This window comes from Lathamus discolor, chromosome 5 (genome assembly GCF_037157495.1).
Source record: "Lathamus discolor isolate bLatDis1 chromosome 5, bLatDis1.hap1, whole genome shotgun sequence".
Lineage (NCBI taxonomy): Eukaryota > Metazoa > Chordata > Aves > Psittaciformes > Psittacidae > Lathamus > Lathamus discolor.
The window spans coordinates 74805966-74822081 of record NC_088888.1 but is presented as its reverse complement, the minus strand read 5'-3'; the positions used below and the strand labels follow the sequence as shown (position 1 = coordinate 74822081).

At 46.1% G+C, this 16116-nt stretch overlaps 1 long non-coding RNA gene across 1 annotated transcript; it reads left to right on the top strand.

Annotated features, from left to right (window-relative positions):
- The first annotated feature begins 11534 nt into the window (after positions 1–11534).
- Positions 11535–13906, top strand: LOC136014385 (uncharacterized). Its single transcript, XR_010612673.1, has 3 exons — positions 11535–11631; positions 12644–12715; positions 13822–13906. It is a non-coding gene; the product is annotated as an uncharacterized LOC136014385 (long non-coding RNA).
- The last annotated feature ends 2210 nt before the right edge of the window (positions 13907–16116 follow it).

Below are 16116 nucleotides of genomic sequence, written 5' to 3'. Positions count from 1 at the left end.
GTGATGCAGAATGTTACTTAAGCATTTGTGAAAGAAAGGATAGGAATAGAACAGAAGATGTCTGAGCAGAGATGCTGTCTGCACAGCTTGCTCCAAGAGCGTCATCCACCAACACCCATTAGACTGAGAAAGTTTTCTTATCAACTTCAGCTGGCTTGGGAGGCAACTAAAAGTCATGCTATAAAAGTGTCTGAAGAGACTTAAAATTAATCCAGTAAATGTGACTATATGAAATGTCGGACTGAAACAAAATTCTAGCTATTGAGCGTCATCTCCATTTTGTCTTTCAAACACAGATATATCCCTACTGAGGGATCATGTCATCCCTACCTCTATTTATCACCCAGTTCAACATCGCCACTTAAATATTTGACATTGGCAATGGCAGTGTTTTGAAACAACATCCCAAATCAGTGATCCATCCCCACTGCAGTCAGGCTAAGAGCTATACAACATCCCCAGCTAACAGCTGAAGTTACAGCAGCAATACCAGTGCATGCTGTGTCATAAAATTTACAGTCATCACAGGCACACCCCAGTAGGTGGGATAAATATAATACGAAGAATTGTTGCAGGATGTAGCCAAGATGAGTCAAAGTTTGGGGGTGTTCTTCAAAAAAAAGAATTACAAACTGCCTTTATTCTGGAGGATTTTATCAATTGCATCTATTGTCTACAAATAACTTCAGATGTGTTGCTTTGAGTGCTCAGTGTGAAACTGGTTTTATTTTTCATCACTTCAACCACATTATTTCCTTTCTGCAATTTCTATGTGTTCATAATTCACATCTTAACAGAAGACAATTATTTGCTCAATGTCTCCACAGATGTTTTTTATTAAGCTGAGAAGACAGCAACTTTCGAGGTTTTACAATATGGTTTTGTCTATTCCTTATCTAGCAATGTGAAAGTCATTTAGAAGCAATCCGTTGTGGTTTGTCAGAATAGCACTAAATTACAGAAAAATAAAAGCAGAAAAAAATCATACAGTCACTGTACAATATGGACTAAATTGCATACTTCAGCACACTCCCGGTTTAGCACAGAGACTCTATATCTGAGTTTGCTCGGATGTACTGATTGCTGTACTAGAACCTCCCCATACGTACAAAGTCATTGAATAATTTTGGTATGAAATTTGAATGCATTTCTAAAAACTTGGAGTTTAAACGTTGACTGTTTTTAGTTTAAGAGAACTAAACATTCCTGCAACAGAGGGTCACCCTAAGGCAGAGAGTTTGTAAGAAGTGTGCTGTTCAATTCACTTTATTTCAACAAAAATGTTGGCTAAGTTAAGGCTGTATTTTCTTACATTGGTTATTTGTGGCAAAATTTGAAAACATAGTAATACTAAAGTTAAAGCAACTCAAGAATTAGTTTCAGGTGCCATCTAAATAAGAAGTATATAGTCCTCTGTCAAGAGGACTCTGTGTTGTGTGTTTGATTACTAGGGGCTTTTATCAAGCCCAGAAAGGGTTCCACAAAGGCTCCTGCAGAAATAACGAGTATGCTTTTGAACTACAAGCGCATTTCTGTGGAGTTTGGAACCCCCTTAACTGTATTTACACATTTTTTACATCTTTGTTCCAAATATATATGCCAGGAAAACATGTATAATGTTCACCAACTTACAGTCTCTTCTAGAAAACCATCGAAGCCCCCAGTGGATGCCCACATCAAAGTGCGCAAAAGGAGCCTGCACTCTCCAGCACATGGGTGGTCAGCATGAAGGGGGCTCCCCAATTTCCAAGCAAGCCAATACGCACACTTAATCACTGTCCCTAGGAAACTCAGTTTCCTAGAGGGTTAATGAATATTGCAGATCTGCTCGACCCTAAAGCTCTACTGTACCTTGAACCCTGATTAAACTTTGTGAACACAACTTCTGCATTCAATATGCAGTATCTTCAAACAGTTAATTCATGTAGTCTGAGCCCACTGCCCTGAGAAATGACCACAGCGGTCACCCAGCACTGCACAGTGCCTGGCAAAGACACGCTACAGTACAATTGCCCCATCAAAGCTGGGGTGAGGTAGGATGTGACAGACACCTTGTAGAAACCACATCTCAGCAGGTGAAATTCAGGGGAGTTGAAGCTTGTATGCTGTAGAGCACAGTACAACCAGGTTGGCTGTAATCAAGTCAAAAGACTTACTAATATCTGCTTTGGTAGGGCATTGATAAGGATATATAATATTAAGACTTTGCAAAAGCATTAACCAAAGCAGGCCCCATATAAGTAAATAAACTGCTAGCAAAAGAATGAGCTACTGAGGTTGGGGAGATGCTACAAGATAAACGAACCTCCAAAATAACCAAGAGTAAATGATGGAGTAAGGGTGACATTTGACAAGCATTTACCAGTGTCACCGGTAGCCATGGACAGAAAACACCCAGAGAAGGGTACACACATAAGCTAATACATAATAATTTTGATCACTGTACAAATACACAAGTCACAAACAGGCTTTGACCCAGCGTAGCACAGCCAGAAGGCGCTGTGCCTGTACCGTGCCACAAGCATTAACACTTTGTTTGCTAGATGTGAGCATGTGAGGGCTGTGCCCTCCTGGCAATGCTCCCTGACAGCCCTTTGCTGCTGAGTTGACACTGTGGTTGCTCCATTTGAAGCAAGACAGCACTGACAGCACCGGGCAGCACACCACAGCTTCGAGGCATCTGAGGCTGCAGGCAGTGACACATGGATAAAGAAGAAACACAGAACAAAAGCAAACTAATGACCAATTGCCTCCTACTTGCTGAGGAATAAGATCCTGCCAAGTTTTGAATTTCAGCAGCTTTCATTAGAAGAGCAATTTTTAAAAGGGCAGCTCTGCTTTTCCCTGCAGAAGTAGCAACCGTTTATACTTCACAGTCCTAGAACTAGTTATGGCCAGGGACCACCCATGGAAAACATAAGCCTGAGAGTATTTCTGAGAAGCTAAAACATAAAAGTACACAGTATTTACACTGGCATTTTTGGTATCATCTGTCAACTCTTAACTGCAGAAGTTAGTCCAAGTAAAATGAAGATGCTGTTTTGCTGAGTTGCCTATGAGGAGCAATTGCCATACAGTACATTACTGGATATTGACAGCACAATAGATCACTTTTTCATAAAAGGCAAAATTATTACCTCCTTAGGAACATAACAGGGTGGCATCCAGAGCTCAGGAAAGGGGCAGTTTCTAGAGAAGGGAGTCTGGTGAGTACCTCCTACAGCATCTCATCACAGCCAGCACAAGGTGCTTTAGAGAGAGCTGCAAGAGCCCTTAAAATGGGTTTTGAATCATAGAATAGTTAGGGTTGGAAAGGACCCTAAAATCATCCAGTTCCAACCCCCCTGCCATGGGCAGGGACACCTCACACTAAAACATGTCACCCAAGGCTCTGTCCATCTCCATCTCTCCAATCTGGCCTTGAACACCTCCAGTGATGGAGCATCCACAGCTTCCCTGGGCAACCAATTCCAGTGCCTCACCACCATAACAGGAAAGAACTTTTTCCTTATATCCAACCTAAACTTCCCCTGTTTAAGTTTGAACCTGCTACCCCTTGTCCTAACGAAGAGTCCCTCCCCAGCATCCCTATGGGTCCCCTTCAGATACTGGAAGGCTGCTACGAGGTCTCCACGCAGCCTTCTCTTCTCCAGGCTGAACAGCCCCAACTTCCTCAGCCTGTCTTCATACGGGAGGTGCTCCAGTCCCCTGATCATCCTTGTGGCCCTCCTCTGGACTTGTTCCAACAGTTCCATGTCCTTTTTATGTTGAGGACACCAGAACTGCACACAATACTCCAGGTGAGGTCACACGGAAGCAGAGTAGAGGGGCAGGATCACCTCCTTTGACCTGCTGGTCACACTCCTTTAGATGCAGCCCAGGATACGGTTGGCTTTCTGAGCTGCAAGTGCACACTGAAGCCAGCTCTTGTTCAGTTTTTCATCGACCAGCACCCCCAAGTCCTTCTCCACAGGGCTGCTCTGAATCTCTTCTTTGCCCAGTCTGTAGCTGTACCTGGGATTGCTCCGACCCAGGTGTAGGACCTTGCACTTCTCACGGTTAAACTTCATAAGGTTGGCATCAGCCCACCTCACAAGTGTGTCAAGGTCCCTCTGGATGGCATCCCTTCCCTCCAGCGTATCAACCGGACCACACAGCTTGGTGTCACTGGCACACTTGCTGAGGGCACACTCAATCCCACTGTCCATGTCACTGACAATGTTGAACAATACTGGTCCCAACACCGATCCCTGAGGGACACCACTCGTTACTGGTCTCCAGCTGGACATTGACTCTGATGTTGAAGAAGAACCTGTTTTGGTGCAAATAAGAACAGATCTGGAGTCACCTGTTTCTGAGCACCCAGCCACAGCGAAGAGATGGGTAGGTGGGTGGGAGCAGGCTGTAGCGAAATAGTACCTCTGGAACTTGCTTGAACATTTCCTTGTCCCTTCCTAGATTAGCATCATCCTGCTGCACTGGGATTAACCTGACTGATCAGCACTGCTATTATCTGCCAGAAAATGGCAAAGCAGCTCAGATTTGCCCCCAGTTAGGTTTTATAGGATATGCAGAAAAGTCTTGAGAGGTTTTCAATCTCCATGAGGTCATGACTACCAGAATTACTGAAGCGAGATTCATTTCACCCTGCTGTACATATCTAAGCATTAATCAGCATCATCTGAGCAGGTCACCCTGGGCTCCCTTCAGACTCAGTGGAGAGAAATGGGCACCTCAAAGGACAATTCATTTCATCTTCACATAGATGCCTAAGATGGATGAGATGAGTTGCCTTCTGGAGGTGTCTATTTCTCTCCATCAACTACACAGAGAGCCTTAGGTGATGAGCTTGCACTCAGATTATTAACTTATAATGTCAAAAGCTAAAGGCAGATGAATCCCACATGCAGTGCATTAGCATTTGAGCAGGCAGCCCTGCAGACAGAGGGAGGGTGTTACAGAGCGCGCTGTTGACAGCCACCCTGGCTTCTTCTGTCTCTGCAGAGATGTACCTGGTGATATATCCAATGACTTCCTAGGAAGGAAGCAGCAAGCTGAATGCAAAGAGGGGATTGGGAAAGGAGAAGGGCAATTCATTAAGGAGAGAGAAGAAGAAATGTGTGCAGATAACAATCAGACAACAATCCTCTGCTGGATTTTTCCTGCCCAAAACAGCATGGCTCAGTATGGCCAGCTCTAGCTGAATGATCCAGAACCAAAGTAAGGGAGGCTGTGATAAGTCCACAACCAGATCACCTCACATTGCCTTCCCTCTTGCATCTGCAGTTCTGCTGCAATGGAAGGGTGGCAGACTGAGAGAATGCGTGCACTCATGCCCAGACGCACATGAGATCTTGTCTGAAAGGCATCTTCCTTTTCATGGCAAGACATATGTGACTGTCTCAAAGGAAGCAACTCAACATGCATCATCCATCTACAAGCAAGCCCAGGTCTGAGGAGCATTGCTGGGATACTGTAAGAGATGGTCCAGCTATGGGGATCCTCCCTACCATAAAAGCTGAGTACTTGTCCCCAGCACCACTTTGGGAATGAGGAGTCCTTTTATGACCACTCAGAGCTGGGCAGATAAGACACAAAACCCTAAACCCAGCTCTCTTGAGCACCAGCCTGCTGCCAGAATTACTGACTAATCCTGCCCCTGTAGCCCATCAAGAGAACAGATTTTGGCGTCATTTCAGCTCCTTTCACAGTCATGTGAAATTAATTTAATTATCTAAAAAAATCTTAAGAATAATGGGATTTAATTGACAACGTGAAGCTCTCTGGGCTGTCACTCCACCCAGCTTCCAATCAGCATGTACTCATTCAGCGGGGAGTGACTGATGTTTGTGCCTTTCATTAAGAGCCTATTGTCTCAGTTTAAATCCTTCCTTCCACGCTTCATATTTGCATAATACGGCTTTCCTTTTTCATATGTGTATTTCTGTTGCCAGGTGCCTGGGATGAAGGACTCTCCATGTACATGTGATTGACACAGTCACCTCTTGCTCCTGGAAGTTTGTTTTACCTGTAGCTGCAGTAAGTTAGGGGAGGATCGGATATATATCACCAGAAGGCATCAGGACAGAAGATCTTTCTTTTCTCCGTTTCTTTGGTAAAGCAGGAGTCTCAGTGAAGTGATTTTTTTAACCAGCAACGCCCCACAGAAGCTCCAAAAGCTTTTAAATCTGTGCAAAATAACATGATTTCTGATTAGGAACAACTCCCTTAGACAAAGCAGAGGTTCTTTTACTTCCATTCTTCACATTTTTCTTGCATCCCATGCACCCATCCTTCCCTAGAAAGGCAGAAACCTTCTAAGACTCTCCTGTTGCATTTCTATCCACATTGTTTGATATGTGGGGAAGCTTCCATCCTACCTATTTTGGCAGAAAATATAGCATCAAAATTGAATTTGACAAAATGGGCATTACTAGTACAAATCATGTCATTCTCAGAGGGAAAAGCCACTCGATTTTGAGGCATTGGCATCTAAGCTCGCCGTATGACACTTTCTTAGGGTGTATACCACTCTGTACAGAATATACAATGCATAACAGAGTGCCTTTCACCCACGTTTTCATCCAGCGTGGATGCAGCCTTACAACCACATCACAAGCTCGCAGCCCCTCATGGCTCTCCCTACAGAGCCGCCTGATCGGGAGCTCCCCTCCAGCACCGGCTGCTTGGAGACGCGCTGCGAGGAGAGAGCAAGCCCCGAGCGAGTCCACCCGGCTCCCAGAGTCCCGGAAGCCGAGCCCAGCAGGTACCAGCCCTCGCCGACCCGAGCTTCACCAGGGGCCGGGGTGACCCAGCCCCACGCAGGGCCGCCCCCCGGGAGGACAGCCCCTGCCGCACGGGTACAGCCCCACGCACATCCCGGCGCGGAGAGGCGAGTGTCGCGCTTCAGCACCTGCAGCGGCTGGACGGGGCCCCGCACCCGGTGCCCGGTGGCGGGGCAGGGCTGGTGCAACCTCCCCCGGTCCGGCCCGGTGCGGTGCGGGGCGGTGCGGTCCCGCCCGGCTCCCCCCGCGCAGGGGGAGGGAAGGCAGCAGCGCTGCCCGCAGGCGCGGCGCGCCCCGCAGCGGCTCAGCGCGGTGCGTGTCGTGTTCTTCCCTCCCCGCCCCGCTGCCGCCGATAAATCCCACTGCCGGGGGGCAGCGCGGCACTTCCCGGTGCCGCTCTGTGGGGAGGTGGCGGGGCTCTGCCCGGCTTCCCCCCGCCACCGGGGCAGCGACCCCCGCCCGGGGGGCAGCGGGAGACCCTGCGGCCGGAGCGCAGGTGAGTGTGCCCGGGGCGGCGGAAGGAGAGCAGGGCGGTGCGGGTGTCCCCGGGGGGCGGCGGTGGCGGCGGCTACCTTGGCTGGCATCCCCCGCTGCTGCCCCGAAGGGGTGAGCTGTAAGGGGGAAACCCGCTCCCGGATAGGCAGGCAGGCAGCAGGTTGCCGCCGTTGTAGTTACTCATGAGTTTCCTCCGTGAGCTTGAGGCGGTTCCCGTCGGCTCCCGGAGGGGCTCTTGCGGGCTGCGGGGCTCCCGGCGCGGGTTGCGGTGGTGATGGGAAGCTCGGCTGCCGGCGGGCATCCCTCCGAGCGCGGCTTATGGGGGTCCCGGTCAGCAAGGGGCTCTTCCCGGCTGTTGGGACATCCCCGCTGTGGAGAGTCGTCTGTAAAGTACCTCAGCCTTTTTCCCAGTGAGGTTTCTGCCTTCTGCTTTCCCCCAGCTGGACGGGGCTTAGTGATGAAATGATGCACGGGGTGTGAAAATAGTTACTCCAGGCACTGTACAAGGTAGATTTGCTTCTCACTTCAGGACTGGACCTCTGGGGGCATGACATACAGCTGTTGGGCTGTCCATCTACCTGGTAGTCGCTATGTTCCGAAACGTGCATCTGGTGGAATAGAGACCCTTCATTGGCCATAGTTTGGGGATTCCTTCAATATATATGTGTGTGGAGACAGAGATGGTGGGTAGAGAGCAGGACTACATTTTATTGTTTTATAACCAACCTTACAGTCAAAGTACATGATTTGGGTCCACACTGCCTCTCAATAATGAGCAAAAGCATAGGATGTTTCATCTGCATTTACATACATCCTAGTGGCTGGCAACCTTGTTGAAAAGTTCCTGAAATTTTCAGTTTCAGAGGAACAAAGCTGGAATTGATGTGCTATCATGCAGTCAAAAAACTGGGCTTCTAAGTTAAACCCTGCTCACCAAATCTGCAACTCCAGCGATGCAAGAAGTGCTCTACTTTCCCATAGGGAAATACGGAAGTACGGCTTCAACCCAGCAAAGTGCTTGTTGGATTCAAGTGAGGGTTTAGGTGCTATGAGCTTCAGTGGAATTGCTCAGCAGCTGAAGACAAGGCTGAAGGCAGATGTGCTTCTGTGCTTTCCCAAACCAGGGCTTAAGTACTGCTCTGAGAAGCATCCAGTTGTATGAATTGTGCTCTTGAAAGTTCAGGATGGACTGAACTAGGAAAATCATGGCCTGATCAGCATTGCCAGCCCCCCTGCACAGAAAATTAGGAAAATCACCAGTGCTGTTGGTGTTTCCTGTGGTTTTTATGAGGTCTGTAGGTAGGTATGGAGCGAGTGTTCTTGACTTTGTCTTGAAATGCAGCTCACACCCTCCTAAGAGCTAGGAGCCCTCCGTGACTATGGGCTGGTTTCAGACTGTCCTTGCATTCCAGTCATTTCAAACTTTGGGACTCAGGAGTGCAGCTCTTGCATGATCTGTCCTTTTTAAAAAGACAACCAAACACAGAACCTCTTATTTGGTAAAACTATGATCTGCAATTCATTCACAAGCCCCAAAACCATAGATGGAACCAGAGCACTTTCCAGCATTAAAAAAAAGAGAACATGATAACATTAAGATGTTCAAAGAGTGGCATTTATTTCTAAATAGCTTGATTTTTCTGCAAGGTACTCTTTGATTCCCATGAAATTAGAGAAAATTGTACTTAACTGTTCCCTGGTTTTCCTCTGCTGGCAAAGTCCTTTGCGTACTGAAATCATCTGTATCCTCGGGTGTCTTCCCTTCCTTTTCAGGAAGCAGATGAACATGCCTGTTTTAAGACTTCCAAGAAACATCAAGATGCACTTTCACTTGTGTTAAATAGCAGCTTCAGGAGCATTCAAGCAGAGATAGTGTTGGTTTAGCACCTCTGAGCTTTAGCCTATTGATGATGTGCTTTGAAGCTTTGCTGTTCTTTTCCTTTTCCTTTAAAACCCACCAGCTTCACCAAGTGGCCACCTAAAGGTAGTGGATACCAGCTTTAAGTCTCATGTTTCTCTGATTCTGGTATTTCTACTGAAATCCACTTGCCCCTTGCTGGCAATCGCACAAGTATGTAGAAGGGGAACCTGGCAGTAGCACCTCTCCTGACTTGAGGGGTTTGGATTTAGCATAGCCTCCCTATAAGAGTGATATGTTTAAGATGTGAAGATCTCTTCTGGAACACAGAGTACCCTTTGATATTAAAAAGGGAGAAAAATATCTCCAAGCAAAGAGTGAGAAAAGCCTTAAATCAGTTCAGATCTACTTAAACAGTCATTAGACAAACACTGGGAAAACACCATGGTAAAGAAAATGGTCACTTGGGCCACACTCATCTCCATCTAATTACATTAAGTCTGTCAAACTAATCCCTAGGACAACTTGACTGAAAATATCATTATGATTCTCCCTAATAAGGTGACCAGTATATTAAAAAGGCCAGCATCTATTCTTCACACACTCAAGCATGTAAATATGACTGTTCATGAGCAGCCCTCATAAATTCAACAGCTTTGACCTGTGTAAAGTTCACCAGCTACCCAAGGACTTACTTGTGCAAACATCTGGCAGATTACCCCTTGTGAACCTTTTTACATAGCTAATTTGGTGCTCTTGACTGTCCTGGCAGTAATAAATATGGGGTCTGTGGAGGGCATTGTGGTGAGAAATTCAGGAGGTGCACGTGAGGTCAGAATTTCAATACAACTGAGGTGAAATGAAGATGTGATCTGCACAAGTGGGTTCAGGAAGGCCAGGTAGGAAGCATCATGCCGAGCTGAGAATAATCTGTTGCACAAATACAGGATGGGAAGCAGCTTCCCTGGTAGCACTTCTGCAGGAAAAAAAGGCAGTGCTGTGCTCACAGGGCTGCACAAGGAGGACTGCACCCTACAAAACACATGGAGGGACTTGGTCCTGCAGTTCAGCATTGGTGAGGTCTTGGCTGGAGGACTCTGCCACACAGGATGTGTCCATTCAGTGTCAGCTGCCTGGTGAGAGTGCAGGGAAGGGTTTGAAAGTATTGTCTGAAGGAGATTAACTGGGTTCTTTACCCTGAAAAGTGAAGTGAAGCAGAACATGCTTCTAGCCTGAAGATCTATAAAAGTGTGCTCCTTAGAAGGGAGTTATCCCTGTGCAGCCAGCATGGCTCGAGCTGCAGTGCAACCACAGTACTGGAATGCTGGGAAACTTCCCACTAGGAAAGTTTCTAAGGCTCGGTCACATTCACAGTAGTGGCTGTACTACTGCAAGGAGATACCTTCAAAAGAATCACAGGGTGTTGCAAGGCATCCTGGCCTCGGGCAGGACTTTGCACAAGTGCTTTTCTAGCAAGTGGCTCCTTCTACAAAGGGATATATTTTCCTTAGTGCCATAGGCAGCAAAGTCAGGTTGGGCAGAACTGTTTGTGGGTGTGAATTATTTGGAAATCTGAGAAGCACACTGATCAGCCCCAACATGCGACTCCCCTGCTCACACAGAACTACCCTTTTCATCTCCGTTCCATCAAATCAGAATAGGAACAAGGAGCCAAAACGCTGAAATTAAGGCTACCCCCTTAAAGACAAGGCTTAGGCTTAGACAAGACTTAGGTTTACACAAGGCAGTCACCAAGGCTGTGGCTGCTGCCTGGAGCTTCTGAATGCCAGTTACTCCTCTGTTGCCTTTGCTGCCTGGATCCTTTCACCCAGCTGTCAGCTTCGTGGGCTGCGCAGAGACTGCCTGCTGTCCCTAGACCTGCAGGGAAAGCTCCTCCTCACCCCACTGCTGGGGCCAGGGCACATGTCCACTTCTGTCTCTGCTCTGGACACAACTCCCCACTGCCAAAGTTTCCTTATCTGTCACCCATAAGCCCATTGCTTGGCACTTCCCAAATGGACCATGGAGTGCAGCCTTTCCCTGCCCAGTCCCACTCTTGCAGGAAGACACAAAGGGACATCTCCACCAGGAGCAGGCAAATGAAGATTTAGGTCTGTTTCAGCAGCTCATAAGAAAATGGCCTGTGAGGGTCACCCATATCCTTCCAGGGGTCCATCTGGGAACCTAAAAAAGGAGGTTTTGGTAGCATCTCCATCCATGGTAGAGCCATCGTTCAATTTCTGCAGTAGTCTCAGAAAGACATGGTGGTACAGTAACAGAAGCTCACCAGCAATGATTTAAAAGCTAGGAAATGGCTAGCTTTTAAATAATAGTCCCCATTATTGCCACTCGGTTGTTACCACTGGAAATCCTTCTCCTTCACACTTCTAGGCAAACACCATGGCTTCAGCCTGGAGGGTAACAACAGACTACGCTGAGACCTCCAGCATCGCCCTTGCAGAACTATCTTTTTTTGGCTGCAAGACTTCCCAGGTTTGAATGTCCTAGAGTGGTATTGTGCTGACAGCGCCTAATTATGCTGATAGCTGATTTACCAGTCTGTGCTCATTTAAGAGCCAGAAGTCACGGAAGGCCAGGAAGGATCCCACTCTGAACACGCATTGCAGATGAAGTGTCATCTCTTTGGCAGAGCCTTTCAGAGAGGAGCAGCGCCTATCCAGTTCCCCTGGTCAAACAGCCCTAGTCCCATTGTGGACCACATGAGCCCTTGATTCTTTCTCATCCTTCCAGATATCCTCTTTATGCACCTGGGTGTTTTTGGAGCTAGCTGTGCTGTGACAGCATCTCACTGTTTTCCACTTTGTCCAGGGCCCAGATGCACTCACCAGCTCCACATCCACCCTTTTTAATCTGTTTGGAAAGTAGATTTTGTTTTACGTTTACAGCACAGGCAGCAAAAGAAACAAAGATATTTATATAGCAAACAGCCTACACATTTATTTACTTGCAGGTTAACATATTTCTCTCCACAAGCTAAGTTAGATAGGTTTTCCTATTAAGGTATTATTGGCTCTGATTTACCTTTTTTTTCAATCAAGCAGACCAGGCTATTTGCTACCCTGGGGAACAATTGCTACCTGCCCTGCTGTTTCTCTTTTTCCTTTTAGTTTTTACTTTGACATACCCATTTGAATACCCATTTCAAACTAGTAGGAGCATGTAAATGGGGGCCTACACAGCAAAACGCTCTTTTGGACTGTGCTTCGTGGGTTGGGTCCTGTGCTGCTTCTGTCTCTGTGTGTCTTTCCTGTAAGAGAAGTATTTGAAGCCAAGCACATGTACTGAAAAATACTGTTCGGGAAGGATTTATGATCTTGTTTCATCAGGGATCCTTATGTGGAATTATTCCATGCTTGAAAGCACTGACTTTGAGATTGCATGGAAATTGCCAGGATAATTCCACTATTTTGTGCTTCACAGGATTGAATGTTCTGTACCTTGCTTCAAGTGTTTTGTTGATGAAAATCTTTCTATTTTCTCCTAGAGTTTTGTAGGCAGTTGAGCTGTAATTATGTCTTCCTGAATCGCAAACATGCAGTGACTGCCAGTCAAATAGGTAATATCTTGGTTTTGAAATGGACAGCTTCCCTTTAACATCACCATGTTCTTGCAGTAATACTTTTGAGTAGTAGCATTTCTCGTATGTGTGAAGTTTCACATGAGAGGAAATACTTGGAGCTTAGCAAAACTGCATCTGTGCTGTAGTTTAACTTCATGTCCCAAAATATCTAAGGGTGCAAAACGAAAGTTAGCTGCCCACTGAGACCTGGTCACGGGAAAGAGTGATGGTAACACACAGGCATGATTCACACATTCATATGGTCATAATAAAATAATAAAAAATAACTTTATTTTTATCCATTTACCCAATCACCTCATTATAGCACTGAAATAACAAAGTGCTTCTCAGACTGCTGAAGTAGGTTAGGCTCAGTAGTTAGCACCCGGTTTGGAAATTGAGTGAGGTCTGAAATGGGTCACACATACTTTTACTAGGTATTTTCCAACGGATTCTGCCAAACTCCTGAGAGTCAGAGCAGCATTTGCTTGCTCCTACTGGAGTGAAGTTGTCTGGCTGGGTATTCCATGCACCCAGCTTTCTGATGCTGCTCGCTGTGGTGGCTGTTGCTGTGTGGCTGCTCAGATGATCTTCTGTGCGAGTCACGTTTCCCGGAGTTGTGAAAGCCAAGTATCCACCTCTCTCCTTTTGCTGAGAGTAATGACTTTGTAGCTGTTATGTTTCATAGGCTAGCACAGACTAGCCAAGCAGTCTTACACAGCTGTAAATATTTGATCAAGCTGCTTTACACAGTGTGAGTGTGAATTCCCTGCTGTTAGAGACAGCTAAAAATCAAATCAGTCATTATCTTCTTGAATTTTAATTAAACCCAGGTCATCACTGGGTTTTGTCTCTGGACTGAAACACAGATCTGAAAATCCTGTATAATTTGACAAATTATGTATATGAGGCTGGTACAGGTAGAGCACTCACCTGCGTTACAATTGCACTTTCCTGCTGTACATGTGTGAGCATTTCTCTGGGCTGCGTTTCACACAGTGTGTGCTTGCTGAGTCTTGGGACAGCTTTCAGGGGTATTGAAACACAGAGTGTTCCTCTGAAGAGCAGCGATCATCTTGTCCATATTTGCATTCCTCCCACAGGTCCTTGAAAAAGCTAACCCATGAGACACAGGGAGGGGGAGGTCTATTTGCTATTAGCTGTTTGAGCCTTGCAGTTATGAAACTTGTGATCTCCTTCTGTGGATGTTTTCCAGCTGTGTCAGGTAATGCATGAACACAAAACAAGTGCCCCTCTTACAATGGAGAACAAAACAAACCAAAGAAAAGGAATAAATAGGAAATTATTTGATTATTCTATTATTCTAGTACAAGAAGTAGTTATTGAAAATCATTGCAATTTGTGCCTGGAGCCCAGTGTCAGGTCTCCCATGGCTGGAGTGCACAGCTTGGCTGAGCTTCAGTGGGATCTGGGGGAGTCCAAAATGTTGTCTTCTGTCTATGGGCAGGTACTACAGTCCTAATTGCTCCCACTTGTGGAGAAGTTTGGAACCAGAAACTGGGGAATCTTCTACATGCCATTTTTCTTAGCATTATTAAAGAGGTGAAACAAGCCCTGCATTCAACTTCTTGGATTTTGACAGTCTGTCCTGAACAGTTTGAGGCAAACACAGACTTTCTTTTCTCTCTAGTGGGTACAGAAGTGTCTGTGAAAGAAGAAGTCTTCCCTTAACAGCAAAAGTGCCAAATCTGCTTTGAAATCTTCTCATATTAAGTGGCATTTGCCACTTAGTGTAGTCCAATTATCTCATTGAAAAGAATACAATATTTAGTGTCAAAATACCAGTTTTCTGTAACTGTTGTTTATTGGCTCTAGCTTATGATTTAACACATGTACTAAGCTTAAAAAGAAATGCATGCTAAAAAGAGTAAAACTTGTTTATTTTCCTGAGTACTTGATAATAGAATAACTATTTCCGAACACGTGGATTAAGGGACTAAAAAAAATAAAAGGAGGAAAATACTTACCATATCTCATACAGGTGGGAAAACTAGATCATAAAGAAAACCAGATCAGCCACATATAAGGAGTTTAGGCACAGCTTGCTTTGAGGCAGGTTGGATCTGTGGCTGGGATTTACTGGTGGCGTTATTACCAACTTTCTTAGCTTGCTGTCAAAAAGCACTTCATGGGGGTCTGGAAACCTGTAATCGCACCGTTTCTATTAACTGCTCCTGTTAATAAGTGCTAGCAGAGAACCATACCCATTGCGGCTGAAAAGCAGTCAAAAGAAAAGTGAGAATAGGTGAGAACATCCTGGCCAAGCCCTAGGGACCGCCAAGCTCAAGCAGGGAGCTGAGCTCGAGGCTCATACTGAAGTAATGCCTTGCACTACCAGGAAAACTTAAATCGAGAGTACGGGTAAGTCCAGATACCAGGTTCAGGGGAGAAGTAAGGACTTGGCCCGATCACAGTAGTATATTTGAAGAAAAAACTCCTGAGAGTCCCTGCTTTGGGGTTTTGTCTGCATCCCTTAAGCACTTTAGGTGCCCGCCACAGCCAATAGATATCTGGGAACTGTTGAGAACATAATTATTAATATATTATCGGATAGGAGAGAAAACATTACTGAAGTGTCTTCCACATCTTATTGAGGAGTGTAGCTTTTCTTAATCCTTTTTTTTTTATAGTATTATTTTCTGGTTGCTGAAGAAGTTTTCTAGGGGAAAATGCTATTATTCTGGTTCTTTCATAGTTTGGGAAATTCAGCAAATGTGCCTAGAGCTAAGTGCAGGCTCTTTCCCAGCCTATTCAGATGTGACAGAGCTTTTGCATACTCTGCATCTGAGATCCAGGCTGTGTCACACTGAAGATGATCCTGTAGCTTTTCCTCATGGACAGTGTACTATGGCATTCATAGAATCATAGAACAGTTAGGTTTCAAAAGGACCTCAAGATCATCTAGTTCCAACCCCCCCGCCATGGGCAGGGACACCTCACACTAAACCATCCCACACAAGGCTTCATCCAACCTGGCCTTGAGCACTGCCAGGGATGGAGCACTCACAACCTCCCTGGGCAACCCATTCCAGTGCCTCACCACCCTAACAGGAAAGAATTTCCTCCTTATATCCAATCTAAACTTCCCCTGTTTAAGTTTTAACCCGTTACCCCTTGTCCTGTCACTACAGTCCCTGACAAAGAGTCCCTCCCCAGCATCCCTACAGGCCCCCTTCAGATACTGGAAGGCTGCTATGAGGTCTCCACGCAGCCTTCTCTTCTCCAGGCTGAACAGCCCCAACTTCCTCAGCCTGTCTTCATATGGGAGGTGCTCCAGTCCCCTGATCATCCTCGTGGCCCTCCTCTGGACTTGTTCCAACAGTTCCATGTCCTTTTTACGTTGAGGACACCAGAACTGCACACAAGTCTCACAAGAG